Source organism: Hevea brasiliensis, chromosome 9 (assembly GCF_030052815.1).
Source record: "Hevea brasiliensis isolate MT/VB/25A 57/8 chromosome 9, ASM3005281v1, whole genome shotgun sequence".
Taxonomy (NCBI): Eukaryota; Viridiplantae; Streptophyta; class Magnoliopsida; order Malpighiales; family Euphorbiaceae; genus Hevea; species Hevea brasiliensis.
Genome location: NC_079501.1, coordinates 50,781,520 through 50,801,292, shown reverse-complemented (window position 1 = coordinate 50,801,292; position 19,773 = coordinate 50,781,520). Strand labels below are relative to the sequence as shown.

General features: G+C 35.3%; 1 non-coding gene across 1 annotated transcript; it reads left to right on the top strand.

Moving 5' to 3' along the window:
* Positions 1-17,251: 17,251 nt before the first annotated feature.
* Positions 17,252-17,358, top strand: LOC131183665 (small nucleolar RNA R71). The gene has a single exon (XR_009151704.1). It is a non-coding gene; the product is annotated as a small nucleolar RNA R71 (small nucleolar RNA).
* Positions 17,359-19,773: the final 2,415 nt, after the last annotated feature.

Below are 19,773 nucleotides of genomic sequence, written 5' to 3'. Positions count from 1 at the left end.
GAATTGATAAGAGATGAAGAGAAATAGCTGGAGAGGCTCAAAGTGGCGTGACATATGAGAGGAGAGGCTGCTGGTTGTGTTTTCTTTTCATAACCCCACTTAAATAGCTAGGTTAACACATTAAACCCTAGCCACATGTCACCTTTTGATTAGCTCTAGGTTTAAGTGACCCAATCACATTGTGCCAAGTGTCAAACCTATATTTAATCTTGATTTTAATCATCTTACATGATTAAAATTATTTGGCAAGCTTATGTGTTATGCCATGTGTCACCATCTCATGGTGCCACGTGTCACACTGCAAAATGACCAAAATGCCCCTGTGTCTTAATTTTGAGTTCTTAACCCAAAATAATTATTTTATTCTTCTAATTAATTTATATCAAATATAAATTAATTAATTAATATCTATTAATTAATTTCTCATCAATTAAATTCATATTTAAACACTTTAAATATAAATTTAATTTATACTACACATCCAATAATCTAGATTTGGTTTCAAGTCATGCTAGGGACTTTGCAATTTTATTGCAAACCAAATCTATTTAATTAATCAATTAAACTCTTTAATTAATTAATTAAATCATATTTAAATAGGTGATAACTTATGTATGTGTGTGACTTACTAGGCTCATCACTAATTGGCAATGAGACATGATATCAACTCTTAATATCATCAGAACTCTTTCTTACCATAAATGATTTCTCTAAATCATTTTATGAACCTCATAGACCATGGTTAACACCTAGCATAGCATGCCTTGGCCACCCAATTAGTAATAAGATTTACCTTAAATGAACCTATAATCATATGTTACCATGCACTAGAATCTCTCTTACAAAATCCCAACTCAAGCCGAGTCATGGTTTATGTCAAACTCCATTTGCTATGAATATTATGTTCTCTTTTAATTCCAGTTCTTAATTAAAAGATTTTTCTCATCGTAAACTCTTTCTCAATAAATCTATCTGTCTGGCCAGAACTTGAAACATCAAGAACAATTAAATGAACATAGGATTTTATCTCTATTTACTTAGAGGAACAGATTCCATCTTGATCAACACCTACCTCCATATATAACTAGTAGGAGCCAACACATGCCCATATACCCATACATAGTACAAGTATGAAAGCAGTATCAAACTAAAACTACCTATATACAAGATAATCTGTTATCTCAGTCTAAAGATTATATGCACCGATATGATTTATGACAAAACATTGACAAGAGTAAACTCCATGTGCTTGTCATAAGCGTCACCGGTTCGGCCTACTTATCATTTATAAGTGCCTATCATGTTTGTTATATGGCATGAGACTCACCATTCCATCTTATTTATATCTCATATAAATAACTTGGGAACAAACATGAATACAATCTTTCGGATAAGTCATGTCCTTATTATGAAGTATCCTCGATTGTGAACCTATTTATGATACTTCGTGCTAGAAATATTGTCACTCATATTCTTAACAACTTAAGAATAATATTTCTAACAAAATATCAATGGACCTTTTCTATTACACATAAATATATTATGTAAACGGAAAAGTGGAAATGCCTTTATTAATAAAAATATGTACAAGATACATACTAAATGATATGCTCTAGGGCATATTACTAACAATCTCCCACTAGCACTAGAGCCATTCATTACAATATCTTAGACCCATCTTCTCAAGATGTCAGTCTAACTGAGATTATGACAAAGGCTTAGTGAATGGATCAGCTGGTTTTTTAGCTGATGTTATATTTTCTGCATGGCTATATCGCCTTGCCCAACTATATCCCTGATAATATGGTAGTGCCTTTCTATGTGTTTGGATTTTGGGTGAGACCTTAGTTCCTTAGCTCATGATCGCTCCATTATTGTCACAAAGGTAATGGAACCACGACTCAATGGAAGGAACTACTGTAAGTTCTGTCACGAACTTCTTTATCCAAACGACTTCCTTTGCAGATTCGATGCAACAATATACTCAAATTTCGAGAGTGGAATCTGCAATCGTGCTCGCTTGGAACTCTTCCAACCGATCGCACCTCCATTACAAATGAACACATATCCAGAGGTAGACTTTCTATCATCGATATCGATTGGAAATCGAATCGTGATAACCATCCAATTGCAAGTCTCCACCTCCATAAATCAAGAATAAATCCTTAGTTCTTCTTAAGTACTTAAGAATATTCTTGACACTATCCAAATGTTCCAAACTCGATTGGATTGATACCGCTAGTCAAACTAATAAAGATATGCGATATCCGGCCTAGTACACAACATTGCATACATTAAACTTCCAATAGCCGAAGCATATGGAATCCTAGCCATCTTATCTCTTTCTTCAGATGTCTTTGGAGACATCTCTTTAGAAAGATGGATACCATGTCTCACTGGTAACAATCCTCTCTTGGAATCAAGCATGTTAAACCTCTTTAACACCTTTTCCAAGTATAGACTTTGTGATAAACCAATTATCCTTTTCGCTCTATCTCTATAGATGCGAATCCCAAGAATATAGGTTGCCTCCCCTAAGTCTTTCATGGAGAATGTATTTGACAACCATACCTTTATAGTCGTCAACATACCTGTATCATTACCCATCAACAGTATGTCATCCACATATAAGACAAGGAAAGTGATAGCACTGTCACTAACCTTCTTATATACACATGGCTCATCCTCATTTTTGATAAAACCAAAGGATTTAATGGCTTCATCAAAACGAATGTTCCAACTCCTCGAAGCTTGTTTCAACCCATAAATGGATCGCTTTAGCTTGCATACCTTGGAACCATCTTGGGATTCAAATCCCCTAGGTTGTTCCATGAAAATGTTTTCTTCAATGTATCCATTGAGAAAAGTCGCTTTGACATCCATCCGCCAAATCTCATAATCATAGTATGCAGCTATTGCTAATAAAATCCTAATTGATTTAAGCATGGCAACAAAGTAGAAAGTCTCCTCATAGTCTATTCCTTGCCTTTGGCGAAACCCTTTCGCTACTAGCCTTGCCTTATAGGTCTCTACCTTTCCATCAGAACCAATTTTCTTCTTGAAAATCCATTTGTTCCCTATAGGTACAATACCTTTAGGTGGGTCAACAAGATCCCAAACTTGATTCTTATACATGGAATCAATCTCGGATTTCATAGCATCAATCCATTTTGAAGAGTCTATATCTGATATAGCTTCTTCATAGGTAAGTGGATCATCTCCATGATCTACTTCTTCATGAGTAGACAACTCTTGTTCTTCTTCATGAAGAAAACCATATCTCACCGTGGGTGAGATACCCTGTTGTTCTACGAGGAACAAATTGTAGATGTTTCATCAATGGGTATAGGTTGACTAGATGGATCTATATCCATCTGATCTGTTGGTTGGTCAGAATTCTCCAATTCTAACTCTATTTGCCTTCCTTTGCCTCCTTCATGAACAAACTGTTGTTCAAGAAATGTGGCATCTCTACTTATCACAACCTTTTATGAAGTAGGCAAATAAAAATAATAACCAAAACTATCTTTAGGATATCCAACAAATCGACCTTTTCTCGATCCGTCTCCAATTTATCGTTGTTCACTTTTTGATATAAGTCGGACAACCCCAAATCTTAACATGCTTAAGACTTGGTTTTCTTCCATGCCATATCTCATAAGGTGTGGAAGAAACTGATTTTGATGGAATCCTATTCGTAATATACAAAGTCGATTCTAATGCAAATCCCAAAAGGAGATTGGCATATCAAGATAGCTCATCATACTACGCACCATATCCAATAGGGTACGATTTCTCCTTCGTGATACACCATTCGGTTGTATGCGTTCTGGAGGAGTCACCGAGAAACAATGCCATGCTCTCTCAAGTATTCATCAAATTCAATACTCAAATATTCACCTCCACGATCCGATCAAGAGCTTTAATATTTTTTCTGTTTGATTTACTACTTGATTTAAATTCCTTAAACTTTTCAAAGGATTCATGTTTGTATTTCATCAAATACAAATACCCAAACCTTGATTTATCATCAAGAAAGGTAATAAAATAATGAAAGCCCTCTAGCCATTTCTTTAAATGGACCACATACATCACTATGTATTAGCTCCAAAATATTTTCAGCTCTTAGCCCTTGTCCAACAAAGGGTGATCTAGTCATTTTGCCCTGAAGGCAAGATTCACAAGTTGGAGTAGGCTTAGAGCCCAATGAGGATAGAATCCCCATTTTCTCCAATTTTGCAATCCTATCTTCTGCAACATGACCTAACCTTAAGTGCCAAGTATATTTTGAACTTGAGTTGGTTTTCACCATGGCATTGCTTTCATTTAGATTGCTACACTCTGGCCAGTGGAAACACTTTCATCGCAATGGAAACACTTTCTGTTGGCGGTGGAAACACTTTCCTTTGCCTCCATCGACTTTAGTCTTACTTTTCTGCTTAGCTATTTTCTTGGAAGGACCAGAATCTGAGGTTTCTTTTTCTTATTGCCTTTCTTCTTGTTGGACTTTCCAGTAAGAAGATGCAACTAAAGCTACCTCTTTTCTTTATTGCTCGGCATATTCTTTTGGGCAATAACCAGATGTTGAGTAATTCAGCTAAGGTGCATTCTGTTTAGTCATATGGAAATTTGTCACAAAATTCCCAAAAGACTCGTGAAGGGATCAAGGATCAAATCCGCTTGTAGTTGGAAATCCATGTTGAAGTCAAGATGTTCCAACCGCCAATCACCGAATCATCTTGTGGACATGATCCCCAACATTCTCCCCTCGACATCCTCATACTAATAACTGCCTAGATATCTCATACCTAGCATTCCCGCCGTGCTCACCATACAACTGTTGTAGGTGAAGGAGGATCTCACTCGCACTGCATGTTCTCATGTTGCTTCAGAACTCATTACTCATAGAAGCAAGCATGTAACACTTAGCTCTCATATCATGCTCCTTCCACTTGTCCAAAGTTTCATGTTCCTCTTGTGTGGCCTCTGGAGGCAAGGGACCAGAACATTTGAATCTAGAACATATCCTCTATGTTCAAGGTTCAGACAAGTTTCAAATTTCTTAGCCAATCGCATGATTAGGTCCTGTCAACCTGTTGTGATCAAGTATGCTTGCAAGGATATTGGATGGTGGTGGTTGTTTTGTGCTCATTTTTATCGTAAAATGAATTGCGTAAATAACCAGATTAATTAGTAAATGTATCATGTAATTAACCAAATATGATTATGGTCTTTTAATCAAATTGGTCCTCCCACTAACTTAGCGAATCCTACACTTCCAAAGTAGAAAACGGAAATCCTAGTTGGATGGATTTCTAGTGGGTGATTGAATTCTTATAATTCTATTGATCATCCTCAGGTACATCCATTATTGGAATTACAATAAACTATAAGTGAGCAACTCCTTGCCCATCACATCTCATGTGAGGTTCAATACTTTTACTAGCCCCTCATGCTCAAAATCTGTGTACATCCAATATTGACTTATCTTGCATTAGTTAAGTTGATCCCATTGAGCCGAATTATGCAAATAATTTTAATGTCCTCAGGTACATCCAATATTGGCCACCAAACCATTTACATATTTACAACATCTCATGCTTAACAATTATTCTTAAGAAAATCTCTTAAATTAATTGCATCTCATGCAACTATTTAAAATTTCTTAAAATAATTGCCCCAATGGAGGGCTTATGTTATAATTACTTTAATTATAGCATTTCCAACTTAATCATTTGTTTGGAAGATTTTATAGCCATCCTAATTACTATTAAGGTCTCACTTTGCACATTATCCATTTAGCATGCATATATCATATAATTGCATACATTCCCATACATCTCATGCATTCATGGATAAGCGAGAAATATGGTATGATCATGGACTTTCTAAGGGATTCAATTCTGAGCCACCAAGAATTGAATCAGGGCATTCCTAGGTGCATTTCATTCATTCATTTTACAAGAATTGCTGAAGGAGTACATAATCAACACTTGATATTGAATTCCTCCCACTGGTCCCACCAATGCTCTTGACCTCCTTGAACTTCTTGCAATCCAATATTACATAGTAATCCTTGGCATACCAAGGCGAATTTACAAGAACTTAAATAAATGAAATTACAACCCAAAAATATTACAAACTTAATAATACATGCCCAAAATAAATTAAAATAAATTAATTAATTTACAATCCCAAAGAAACATAAAAGAAATAAATCCAATCACATTGGTCTTTTATAGTCCATGATCATCCATCATGCATATCACAATTTAACAATTAAATAAAACATACATTCTTAAATTAAATTGAATATCTCATATTCAACTTAAAATTCCAGATTTGAATATGATTCAAATAAATTTAAAAATTCAGATTTGAATCTCATTCAAACAAATTTAAAAATTCAGATTTGAATCACATTCAAACAACTTCAATAATTCAGATTTGAATCACATTCAATCATTTTTTAATAAATCATATTTGAATCATATTCAAATATTTTTTAAATAATAAGAATTGAATTTTATTGAATCAATTTTAAAAAATCAGATTTAAATATGATTCAAACAACTTTAAAAATTCAGATTTGAATTTCATTCAAACAACTTTTAAAATTCAGATTTGAATCACATTCAAACATTTTTTAAAATTCTGATTTGAATCATAATTTAATTGTGTGATTAAAACAACTAATTAAACACTTTAATTAGTCAAAGAATAGGCCTTAGATCATACAACAATTGCAGAATTAAAAGCCAAACCTTGAATCACCCATGGAACCATTGTTGCCGCCACCAATGGTGGCTTCTCCATGTGTGACGCCACATCTCATGATCCAACCAGCAATGAATCTCTTGATCTCATGATCAAACACACAATTAAATTATATAATCAACAATCTAAATGGCAAATATAGTGGCTCGATACCAATTGAAGGAACAGCGTGAAAAACACAAGATTATACCATTGAATTCAAAAATTTTCACCTAGGGTCACATGCACCATGCAAGATTTATTTTTATCTATTTGATTTCAATGATAAACAACATATTAAAACTCTTTTAATATGTTTTTGGATCTGTATTTGCCATTTCAGATTTTAAAATTAATCAGATTAATTTTAGAACCCTAGATTAAATCAAGAACGATTACACTAACCTCTTGATGTGCTGCAGCGTGTCTGCGCCTTTGAGATTCGTCTTCAGGACACCAGATGTTGTCCCTCTAGCTTGTCCACACCAAGAACACCTATGGCAGCCCTTGAACAGCTTCTAAAGCCTTTTCTATTAATTAGAAATTCAAGTTCTGCCTTTTAAGAGATTAGAGATGCAAACAGGACACTAGAAACAATTTCTAGTGTTCTTAATTCAAGAGATTGATGGCTAATCTCTTTGAATTGATGAGAGATGAAGAGAAATAGCTGGAGAGGCTCAAAGTGGCGTGACATATGAGAGGAGAGGCTGCTGGTTGTGTTTTCTTTTCATAACCCCACTTAAATAGCTAGGTTAACACATTAAACCCTAGCCACATGTCACCTTTTGATTAGCTCTAGGTTTAAGTGACCCAATCACATTGTGCCAAGTGTCAAACCTATATTTAATCTTGATTTTAATCATCTTACATGATTAAAATTATTTGGCAAGCTTATGTGTTATGCCATGTGTCACCATCTCATGGTGCCACGTGTCACACTGCAAAATGACCAAAATGCCCTTGTGTCTTAATTTTGAGTTCTTAACCCAAAATAATTATTTTCTTCTTCTAATTAATTTATATCAAATATAAATTAATTAATTAATCTCTATTAATTAATTTCTCATCAATTAAATTCATATTTAAACACTTTAAATATAAATTTAATTTATACTACACATCCAATAATCTAGATTTGGTTTCAAGTCATGCTAGGGACTTTGCAATTTTATTGCAAACCAAATCTATTTAATTAATCAATTAAACTCTTTAATTAATTAATTAAATCATATTTAAATAGGTGATAACTTATGTATGTGTGTGACTTACTAGGCTCATCACTAATTGGCAATGAGACATGATATCAACTCTTAATATCATCATAACTCTTTCTTACCATAAATGATTTCTCTAAATCATTTTATGAACCTCATAGACCATGGTTAACACCTAGCATAGCATGCCATGGCCACCCAATTAGTAATAAGATTTACCTTAAATGAACCTATAATCATATGTTACCATGCACTAGAATCTCTCTGTTACAAAATCCCAACTCAAGCCGAGTCATGGTTTATGTCAAACTCCATTTGCTATGAATATTATGTTCTCTTTTAATTCCAGCTTGATTAAAAGATTTTTCTCATCGTAAACTCTTTCTCAATAAATCTATCTGTCCTGGCCAGGAACTTGAAACATCAAGAACAATTAAATGAACATAGGATTTTATCTCTATTTACTTAGAGGAACAGATTCCATCTTGATCAACACCTACCTCCATATATAACTAGTAGGAGCCAACACATGCCCATTACCCATACATAGTACAAGTATGAAAGTAGTATCAAACTCAAACTACCTATATACAAGATAACTGTGCTATCTCAGGTCTAAAGATTATATGCACTGATATGATTTATGACAAAACATTGACAAGAGTAAACTCCATGTGCTTGTCATAAGCGTCACTGGTTCGGCCTACTTATCATTTATAAGTGCCTATCATGTTTGTTATATGGCATGAGACTCACCATTCCATCTTATTTATATCTCATATAAATAACTTGGGAACAAACATGAATACAATCTTTCTGGATAAGTCATGTCCTTATTATGAAGTATCCTCGATTGTGAACCTATTTATGATACTTCGTGCTAGAAATATTGTCACTCATATTCTTAACAACTTAAGAATAATATTTCTAACAAAATATCAATGGACCTTTTCTATTACACATAAATATATTATGTAAACGGAAAAGTGGAAATGCCTTTATTAATAAAAATATGTACAAGATACATACTAAATGATATGCTCTAGGGCATATTACTAACACAAACTAAGTCAACAGCTGCATATCTAAACTTGCAATGTCAAATGATTTAGACCTTAAAAAATATTTCAATGGTAGTATCCAAGGTCATGATGAGAAAAAGTAATCAGAAAATAAAATTTCATTTTTGAGCTCCATATGACTAAATTCTCATCCATTCTTTTCACAAAAGACCTAAGACTCAATTTTTAATACTATGCCTTTCATACCTTTTCTTTGAGTCTTGGCTTCCATAATTTTATCCTTTTCTCATTTTGAATTTGTCTTGAAATGCCTTTGAGTATCCTTTCTCCTTAGATGTAACTTCAAAAGTTCTTTAGCAATAAGACAAAGAATCTACACATCACTTTAAAGTTGGGTTAGATAGATTCCCTTTGAGTTTTGTTATCATCAAAATCAATGCTCATTTTGAGCTACACGGGGTCAACATATGCCTTACAGAGGGGTAGGGTGTGACACAAAATCTGCTTTAGTTCCATATTTGAGATTTCTACTTGACCGCTAGTTTGATGATGATAAGGTGTGGCCACTTTGTGAGTCACTCCATACTTTTTTAGTAGTGTTTCGAATTGTTGGTTGCAGAAATGACTTCCTCCATCATTGATTATTGCTCGTGGGGTGGCAAATCTTGTGAAAATGTTTTTCTTAAGGAACCTTATGACTACTCTAGCATCATTGGTTGGTGTCGCAATTGCTTCTACCCATTTTGATACATAATTAACTCTAACTAGAATATGCTTGTTTCCACGGGAAGAGGGAAATGGGCCCATAAAGTCTATTCCCCATACATCGAATAAATCTATCTAAAGTATACCATGCAGTGGCATTTCATTCCTTCTTGAACTGTTACCTGTTCTTTGGCATTGATCACAACCTAACACAAAGGATCTTACATCCTTAAACAGATGTGGCCAATAAAACCCTGCTTGCAAAATTTTTGCTGCAGTTTTTGTGGTGCCGAAATGTCCTCCATATAGTGATGAATGGCAGTGATAAATGACACTTTCCATATCTTCCTCTGGTATGCATCTTCTTATCAGCCCGTCATTACATCTCTTATATAGTAGAGGTTCCTCCCATAAGTAATATCTTACAACATGTAGGAATTTCTTCCTTTGCTGATAAGTCATGTTTGGAGGCAATATCCTGCATACAAGAAAATTAATAAAATCAGTATACCATGGAGCCTTGGAGAATGCAAGTAATTGCTCATCAGGAAATGAATCATCAATTGGCAAATTTTCGAAGTCCTCCATGTACTACAATTTTAGTCTGGAAAGATGGTTAGCTACTACATTTTTGGATCCCTTTTTGTCCTTAGGATTCATCGAATCAGCCTTGGTTTTGCTTCCTTCTTGTTCAAAAGGTATCAGACTGCAGCATGATCTGTAAATACAGTGACTTTGACCCAATGAGGTAAGATCTGAACTTCTCCATTGCAAATAGCACTGCTAGGAATTCCTTTTCTGTGGTGGCATAATTAATTTGCGCATCATCTAATGTTTTGCAAGCATAATAAATAGCATAGAGTTTTTTATCCTTTCTTTACCTGAGCACTGCTCCAACTACAAAGTAGCTCTCATCGCACATAACCTCGAATGGTAGCTCCTAATTCGGTGGCTGCATTATTAGTGCTGATATAAGGGCTTCTTTGATCCTGTTAAAGGAAACAAGGCAATTTTCATCAAAATCAAAGGGAACATCTTGACTTAACAAGTTAGTAAGTGGCTTAGCTATTCTGAAAAAGTCCTTAATAAATCTTCTATAGAATCCTGCATGTCCCAAAAAGCTTCGTACTCCCTTGACTGATGTTGGTGGTGGCATGTTTTCAATGATCTCAATTTTTACCTTATCTACTTTAATTCCTCTCTCTGATATCAAATGTCCCAGAACTATGCCTTCCCTTACCATAAAGTGGCATTTTTCTCAATTTAGGACCAGGTTTGATTCTTCACATCTTTGCAACAACTTAGATAAATTAGCTAGACAATCATCAAAAGTAGTTCCATAGATGGAAAAATCATCCATAAAAACTTCCATGAAATCTTCAATATAATCAGAAAAGATAGCCATCATGCATCTTTGAAAGGTAGTAGGGGCATTACAAAGACCAAAAGGCATTCTCCTACATGGAAATGTTCCATAGGGGCAAGTGAATGTTGTTTTTTCTTGGTCTTCTGGGTGAATAGGAATTTGAAAGAATCCTGAATACCCATCTAGGTAACAGAAATAAGAGTGTTTCGCTAATCTTTCTAACATTCGGTCAATGAAGGGGAGAGGGAAATGGTCTTTTATAATCGCACCGTTTAATTTCTAATAGTCTATGCACATTTGCCAACTAGCGACTACTCTAGTAGGGATTAGTTCATTGCTTGCATTTTGGATAATAGTTATCCCACATTTCTTAGGAACTACATGTACTGGACTAACCCATTTACTATTAGAGATTGGGTATATGATACCTGCATCTAATAGTTTTAAAATTTCTTTCTTGACTACTTCTTTCACGTATGGGTTAAGTCTTCTTTGGTGTTCGATTTTGGGTTTACTATTTTCTTCCATTGGTATCCTATGCATGCAAATCGAAGGGTTGATTCCCTTCTGGTCTTCTATCTTATACCCTATGGCTTTGCTATGGATCCTAAGTTCTCTTAGCAATTTTTCCTCTTCTAATTTAGATAGGCTAGCATTGATTATAACAGGATATTTAGAATTTGAGTCCAGAAATATATACCTTAGCGAGGAGGGGAGAGGTTTAAGCTCTACTTGTTTGGTGTTTTCCTAGAGCTTACCTTTGGTTTGTTCCTCCTTCAAATCCTCCATCTCGAAAGTGTTAGCTAATGGTAGGGGTGGATGAGCTGCTAACTGTTGTCCACAGGCTGCTATTTATGTATTTTTATCATCCACTATGTGGCTATGCACAATACATGCTTCAAGAGGATCTTTAGGATATGTCTCATGAAATTCCTTTTCAACATGTTCGTCAATTGTGTCAACTTTGAAGCATTCATTAGGTTCAAATTTGTGTTTCATTGTGTCGAACAAGTTGAACTCCACTTCTTCTTCTCCTACTTTGAGAGTTAGTCATCCATTTTTGACATCTATGATAGCTCCGACAGTTGCCAAGAATGGTCTTCCCAAGATGATAGGAATTTTAACATCTTTTTCCATCTCGAGGACAACAAAATCCACTAGAATGAAGAATTTGCCCACTTTGATCGAAATGTTCTCCAATATTCCTGCAGGATATTTAACAGATCGATCAACCAATTACAATGAGATTGTTGTTGGTTTCAGTTCCCCGATCTCCATCTTTTTGCATATTGATAGAGGCATTAGACTAACGCTTACTCTAAGATCACGAAGGGCCTTATTTATTTTCTTGTCACCAATGAAGCAAGGTCTGGAGAAGCTTCCTGGATCTTTTAACTTTGGAGGCAGTTTGTTTTGCAGTATGGCATTGCATTTCTCTGTTAGAGCTACTATTCCATAGTCTTCTAGCTTTCTCTTATTTGACATAATTTCCTTAAGAAATTTGGCATAGGATGGCATCTGAGAAAATGCTTCAGTGAAGGGGATGTTGATGTAAAGCTTTTGTAAGACTTCCAAAAACTTCCCAAACTGCTTGTCCAATTTGGCTTTCTAAAATCTTTGAGGAAAAGGTAGGGGAGGCTGATATGGTTCTGGCAATTTCTTTATCTTCCTTGCTTCCTCTTCCTGATCTTTCTTAGCTTCTTCCTCCTTTTTCTCTGCTTGGTCTTTAGATTTTTTTATGGTTTCTGCTTGGTCTTTAGATTTTTTTATGGTTTCCTCTGTTAGTTCTACCTCTGGTTGCACTAGAGTTCTCCCACTCCTCAGTTTAACTGCCTTACAATGCTCCCTTGGGTTCATTTCTGGTTGGCTAGGTAGTTTGTCAGCAGCCTTACTTGAAGAGCTTGCTTGCTGAGCGATCTGATTCTCTAGCATCTTGTTGTGAGTAGCAAGTTGGTCCACTCTGGAATTCAGCTATTTAATCAATTCAGTTTATTGTTGTTGAGCTACTAGGAACCCTTCGATCATAGTTTCCATAACCATTTTCAGTTCAGGTTGTTAAGGTTAGGGAGGTAGTGATGACTGTGCAAAGTTTTGTCCTCTGTTCTGAAATCCAAGGGGTGCTGGTGGTTTGTACCCTTGTTGCTTGTTTATTGGCTGGTTCTGCTAATTTGACCATGAGAAATTTGGGTGATTCCTCCATCCATGGTTGTAAGTATTTGAATATGGATTGTTTGACTGCCTCTGGTTGAAGTTTTCTCCATTATTCACATAGTTCATGTGACACCCCTTACCCGACTACAGTGTAGCCGAGCAAGTTATGCCACTCAGTGTGCCAAGCACTCTATTTTATCTTAATTCATTTTTATTCTTCCTTTTGAATATAACTTGTGAAATATAATTTATTTAAGGCATTTATCGAAATTATAATTTATTTGAGGTTCCGAAAATTTTATAGAAAATCCGGCGGAGTACCGGCTAAAAATGGAGAAAATAGTTCTTCGGAACCTGTGAAAAACACTTCCTATGATCATATTCAATCAATCCCAACTCCAATTATCAACAAAGTCTCCGAATAATTTCATCAATTTCATTTATTTCTCAATCATTCATCTCATGGTACTCATATACAATTCACATTTTGTTTCACATCAAGTTACAGCAATTTCTTAACGATTCCTCTATTTATCATTTCACATCATCATTAGACTCAAATCATAAATAAATTCTCACATGTGATTTATAATCACAAATTACAAGTACTTACATTAATACAAAATTATATTACATTTGTTCAAATACATATGTTAAAATAAGAGTTTAATTACCAAATTTACAAAAAATCTCAAATACAAAATGGGACCCAGTGTCCTACCAATGCACTGTGGATGGTGAGGTGACACGGACACTATGCAGAACTGTGAATGGCCTTACTCAATCTGTGGTCTACTGAGCCCTCTGTCCAAATCTTCAGTAGCTACGAGTTGCAAAAGCGACGCGCTAAGCATAAAGCTTAGTGGTGCCAATAATACAAGAAAATATAATATGCAAATAAAAATCATAATTTCTTAGCCATTGTGTTCATAAGAACTGAATAATTACCAACTTAATGTTTAGTCAAGGCTAATTACGTTTTATGATATTAATTTCTTCATGCATTTTGTTAATTATTTTCTCCATGATCTTGAGTTTCTTTGTATTCTATCGTAATCATTCCTGATGTTTAATTTTCGTATTTTCTTTAACAATCAGTTCAATTACAGTTATACTTTTCCATGCCCAAGTAACCTATCTTTGAGCATCGGATGGATAACGGGTCGTTGGCACTGGACACCGCGGTGCCTCAGGCCATCATACCATGGGACGCAGAATGTCAACCATGTATGTAGTCAGTATGGCTAAAAAGCCATGATATCACATAATCGGGCATAAAAGCCATGAATACGGGCATAAAAGCCATGAATACGGGCATAAAGCCATGAACACAGGCATAAAGCCTTTCCTTTCGCAGTACTGCTAAAACAATACCCTATTGGCATGCCAAACTATCCAAACCAATCTTATTAGGTATACTAGGGCATTTGATACTTTAAAATTCTTCAATCTTTGAATTTCAACTTTTGGTGTCACTATTCATTTCATTGGTCAACAAAAAAGTTGACTTTTGCATAGAAAATATGTACACTGACTTTGGCACTTCAAACATACCACATTTTTCATTTAAAACTTGTTGGCATTAAGCATTAATACCATTTCTAAGCTTTAACCAAGGGAAACAAAATTTTCAGTTTTTGAAACTTAACTTTACTATTCCATTAAGCACTGTTGCAGTGGGAATTTGTGGAAATGGTAAACATTAAAATTGTTCCTTATTTTGTCTAGTTGAATTTCCTTTTTTGAATCACTCCATTTGGAGTTTTGTAGCTCAAGTTATGGCCAAAATAAGTTTACTGTTCACGTGCACTGTTCATGTTGAGATTTTGGGTCTGGCAGATTTTTGGTCCAATTTTGGTCAGTAATTTGATCAAGTTAAGCTCATAATTTGGTCTAACTTTCTTCTTATGAAATGTTCTACCATACCTTAGGTTTCCATCAGTTCAAGAATCGCCTAAATCCGAGTTTTCTAGAGAGAGTTATAGCCATCCAAACATTACTGCTCAAGTGAAAATCTGCAGAGTTGCAGGTTTGATAACTTAACTTTGGCCAATAATTTGAATGGGTTAATGGCATAATTTGGGGTGATTTTCTTCATGAAAGTTTTTTTTCTATATCATATCTTATTGCTGTAAAAATTTCAGGTCAATTTGACCATTCTACAGTGAGTTATGGCCAAATGAACAGTTACTGTTCATTTGGTCATTCTGCAGGGGCTGTTTGCAGGGTATCCGGATTGGGGCCAATTTTTGGTCCTCTTGCTTTGGTCTTTTGGGCATGGTTTCTTCAGGAAAAATGTGTCATTATAAGCCTAGTTTCATGTCCAATTGGCCAAACACCAATTGGACCAACACAGCCAAGGATATGGCAGTCCAAGTGGACTGAAATCTACCATCATCTTTCTTTGTCTTTAGGCAGCCTACCATTCCACTTTGCCATGCCATTTTTCAGTCCAATTTATGGTCAACATACCTCAAATGGTCACTAATTGACCATTAGAATGTTCTTTAACCAATTCATAAGCCAAGTCAAATTTTCATTCCTAAACCCTAGCTAAATTTCAAAGTTTTTACAATTTCACTAATTTACTCTTTTATTCTTTATATATATATATATGTATACACTTTAAACATAATCTCCAATTCACTCTAAGTCCATTAATACAATCAAACTCATTCCTTCCTAGGGCTGCAAAAAATTCATGTACACATACACATGGGTTTGGTTCATTTATTTCACAATTTCTTACCTATTACACATCTCTAACATGGAATTAATGAGTTTTAAATACATATGTGCACTAACCTTTAAGTGGCAGAATTTCTCCAAGCTTAACTTCACTTTCCTTGTACTCTCTTGGCTGCCAAACACTTCCTCTAGGTCCAAGGATTCATTTTAGTATTGGGGTCTTGAGGAAATATGGTGAGGAAGCATGAGAAATGAAGCTTTTGTTTGAAAATCAATGGAGGGAGAAGAGGGAGAGATTCACGTCTTGAGGAAGAAGAAGAAGAAGAGCAGCTGGTTTTTAATTCCTTTGGCCTTCATTTTGTCTCTTTTATTAGTTAGTCACTTGGTTGTTTGAATGCAATTGGTTATAGTTCTTAATGACATCATCAAGATGTCATAAATGAGCCTTTCTTTGATTTTTCTTTTCTTTTCATCACTACTCAATTTCAATTTAATTTTTAATAATGTTTCTTCATATTTTATGTCATATTAATTATTTACTCAACTGGACAAGTCGGCCAAAAATCACCTCTGAAGGCGAAATGACCAAAATGCCCTCCGTTTGGCTTAACGGGTCGAAATTGTCTGTACCGATTGAAAAATTTTTCTAAATATTTTCTTGGCATTATAATGCCATAGGAACCTTAATGACCCTTCTCTGGAGTCCCAAAAATTATTTTATAATTTTTCCCACAGGTCTAGGGCTCCTCGTTACGAGAACCGCAACTTCCCTCTGGTTACCCTTCGCTTGGGCACCGGCTCATTTAACTTGGTTGTATTTTATTTCTAAAATTTTTACTAAATTTTTCTTATTAATATTTGAGTTAATTATGGTTCCTGACTTTAGTTTAAATATTTTTCCAGACGTTCTAGCTGTCCGGACCGACACCGGTCACCGAAACAGTAGAATGTACGGAGTTGCTACCGGGAGGATGTTACAGTTCATCTATTATGAGGAGGGTTCATTGAAATTGTTATATTCTGAACTCACGTATCCTCCTCCATAGCTGTCTTTAGGTTGACTGTTTATACCTACTGCGTTAGCTTGCATCTTTTTGAGTTTCCTTGTGAACTGATCAAATTGAGCATTTATCATACTTAGGGCATCTACTTCTAGTACCCCTACAGTTTTCCTTGTATTTCCTCTTTCATTTGACCACTCATAGTTATGGTATGCTACCCTTTCTAGAAGTTCAAGTGCTTGTGTCACTGTTTTCTCCATTAGATCACCTTCTGCAGCTGAATCAACTATGCTTCTTATAGAGGCTAGTAACCCATTATAGAAGTTTTGCACTAATAGCCAATCTTCTATACCATGGTGTGGACATTTTCTTTGTAGGTCTTTATATCTTTCCCATACGTCATAGAGTGATTCTCCCTCCTTTTGTATGAAGGTGTTGAGCTCAAGCCTTAGTTTTGCAATTTTTGCAGGTGGAAAATACCTTGCTAGAAAAGCTTGAGAGAGATTCTCCCAAGTAGTGAATGTTCCAGCTAGTTGAGAAAGTACCCACTTCCTTGCTCTGTCCCAAAGGGAGAATGGGAATGCTTTGAGTCTTATTGCTTGATCAGATACTCCATTCATATTGAATGTATCACATAGGGCAAGAAAGCATTGGAGGTGATAGTGTGGGTCTTCTGTAGGGGAACCTACAAACTGGGTTTGTTGAATCATTTGGAGCAATGCTGGTTTTAATTCAAAGTTATTGGCCTTCACTATGGGTCTAGTGACACTGGGCTGAAATCCTTGGACAGATGGAGCTCTGTAATCTCTCAAGAGTCTCGGTCTGTCATTATTATCGCCCATGGTTGGAATTTCAGGATCTCCTTGACCGTGCTCTTAATGTTTCCTTTCCCTCTTGATGGCTTTTAGAGTTCTGTCTATCTCCGGATCACAGTCCAATATTTCTTCTTCTGGCCTTGTTTTGATCATATACCAAATTGAGCACCTGAGAGAAAAGAAGAGAAATATAACCAGTAAAATAAAATTATATAATAAATATAATTGCCTAAATCAGCTAAATTGCCTATCGCTTGATATTACTAATACCAAAGAGTCCCCAGCAACGGCTCCAAAGCCTTGTTTGCCTAGTTTTACAACCCCGCAAGTGCACGGATCGCTAACAAGTAATAAAGTGATAAGTAGAGTATCGTTTCCACAAGGACCTTTATTTAGCAAGTACCAATCTACACAATAATTTTGACTGTCTAGGCTATAGAATATTTAGGGAATGAAGTTCGTTAACTTTAAACACTAGAATAGTAAACTTAAAATGAAGTAATCTATTTTTGGAACAATCCTGGAGTTACGATTTCACACTTGAATCTTATTAGGGATGTTATCTCATTTATTTACTGAATTGAGTTTTTTTTTTCTTTGATGGAAATTAGCCCTAAGTTATCCGAAATCCTCTCTCAAGGCATTTAAAGTGTATTTTAATTAATTCAAACCCTACTTTCATGGTGATCAAATTAATTAAATTCCTTTAAGACCTTTGACCAATTTTTTGGTTCCACAAAGATATCAGCCTATGTCTGGGTCAGAATTCCTAAGTTCAAGATCTTGATTTTCCAATGTTAATCTTTACCATTCAGTCCTTGAATCAACATGTACAATCATGTCTAAGTGGGTACCATCACATAGCATACATTAGGATCACAAGAAATTAAATCAAAAAATGAATCTCATATCTAGTAAATAAAACTTAATGGTCATCCATAATAATAATTACAAGCATTACTCTCCTAAATCTAGAATAAGGAAACTACTCACTCATGGTGAGTTCAGCAAACATCATGATAAAAAGTAAAGACAGTAAAAAGAAAACCATGCGAAGAAATAAAGCAATAGGAATCTGTCTAGGGAGATGAAACGAAGAAACCGAAGATAGTTTGCAGCTTTGATCTTATGGAACTTCAGTTAGAGAACTTCTTTTGGTACTGATGCAGAACCCGATAGCAGTAGCCTTCAGTAGTCTCCCCGCGATAGTCGTCTTTTTTCTCTCCTTCTTTTAACGTTTTCTTTTCTATTTATATTGGTTGCTCTAGGGTTAGGTTGCTCTGAATCCAAAGAGCCTTAGGAGTCTTGTTTTTATTCGAAAAATAGGAGGGAAATTCGAGTTATAAAACTAGCTGCAGCATAGTACACGGCTCGTCTGTCACTACACGGGTCCCGCAAAGTAGGGCCGTGTAACTTGCTGGAGGAGAATCGCATGGTCTTACTTAGGCACAGAAAGTTACACAGGTCTGTGCCAACAACACGAGCGTGATTACACGGGCCATGTACTATTGTCCCCATAAGTTTCTTCAAACTTGTGCTCGGCAGAAACTTACACGGGTCCCTGCAGATTACACAGGTTTAATTACATGACCCGTGTACTTGTGTTTCTCATCAATTCTCTTGGCTTTCTTCTGGCAGATGTCACACCTTACCCCTCTATAAGGCATAACATGATCCCGTAGAATACCTAATGAACTACCAAACTTCATCTACCGATAACTCATCAAGTACCCTACAAGGGCTTTTAAAACAATTTCCTTACTTTTGACAAGTGGTTTGCACTTTCTAATAGGTATTTAAAACATTTGATTAAAAGTAAATCTAGTTAATATTTTTAGTCCATTTTATTTTTCTGCAAATTTTATAAAAATTTTGACAGAGTTCTGTCTGTATTTTGAGAAACCAGTTCTTCAAATACCTGTAAAAAGTACTTCTAAAAATGTTTTCTCAACAACTACTTCAATTTTACAATCAAACTCAATCCATTTCAACAACTCCACAATCATTTCAATCAATTTCTCAAGTTCAAAATTCAATAATCCTCAAAATACTTGC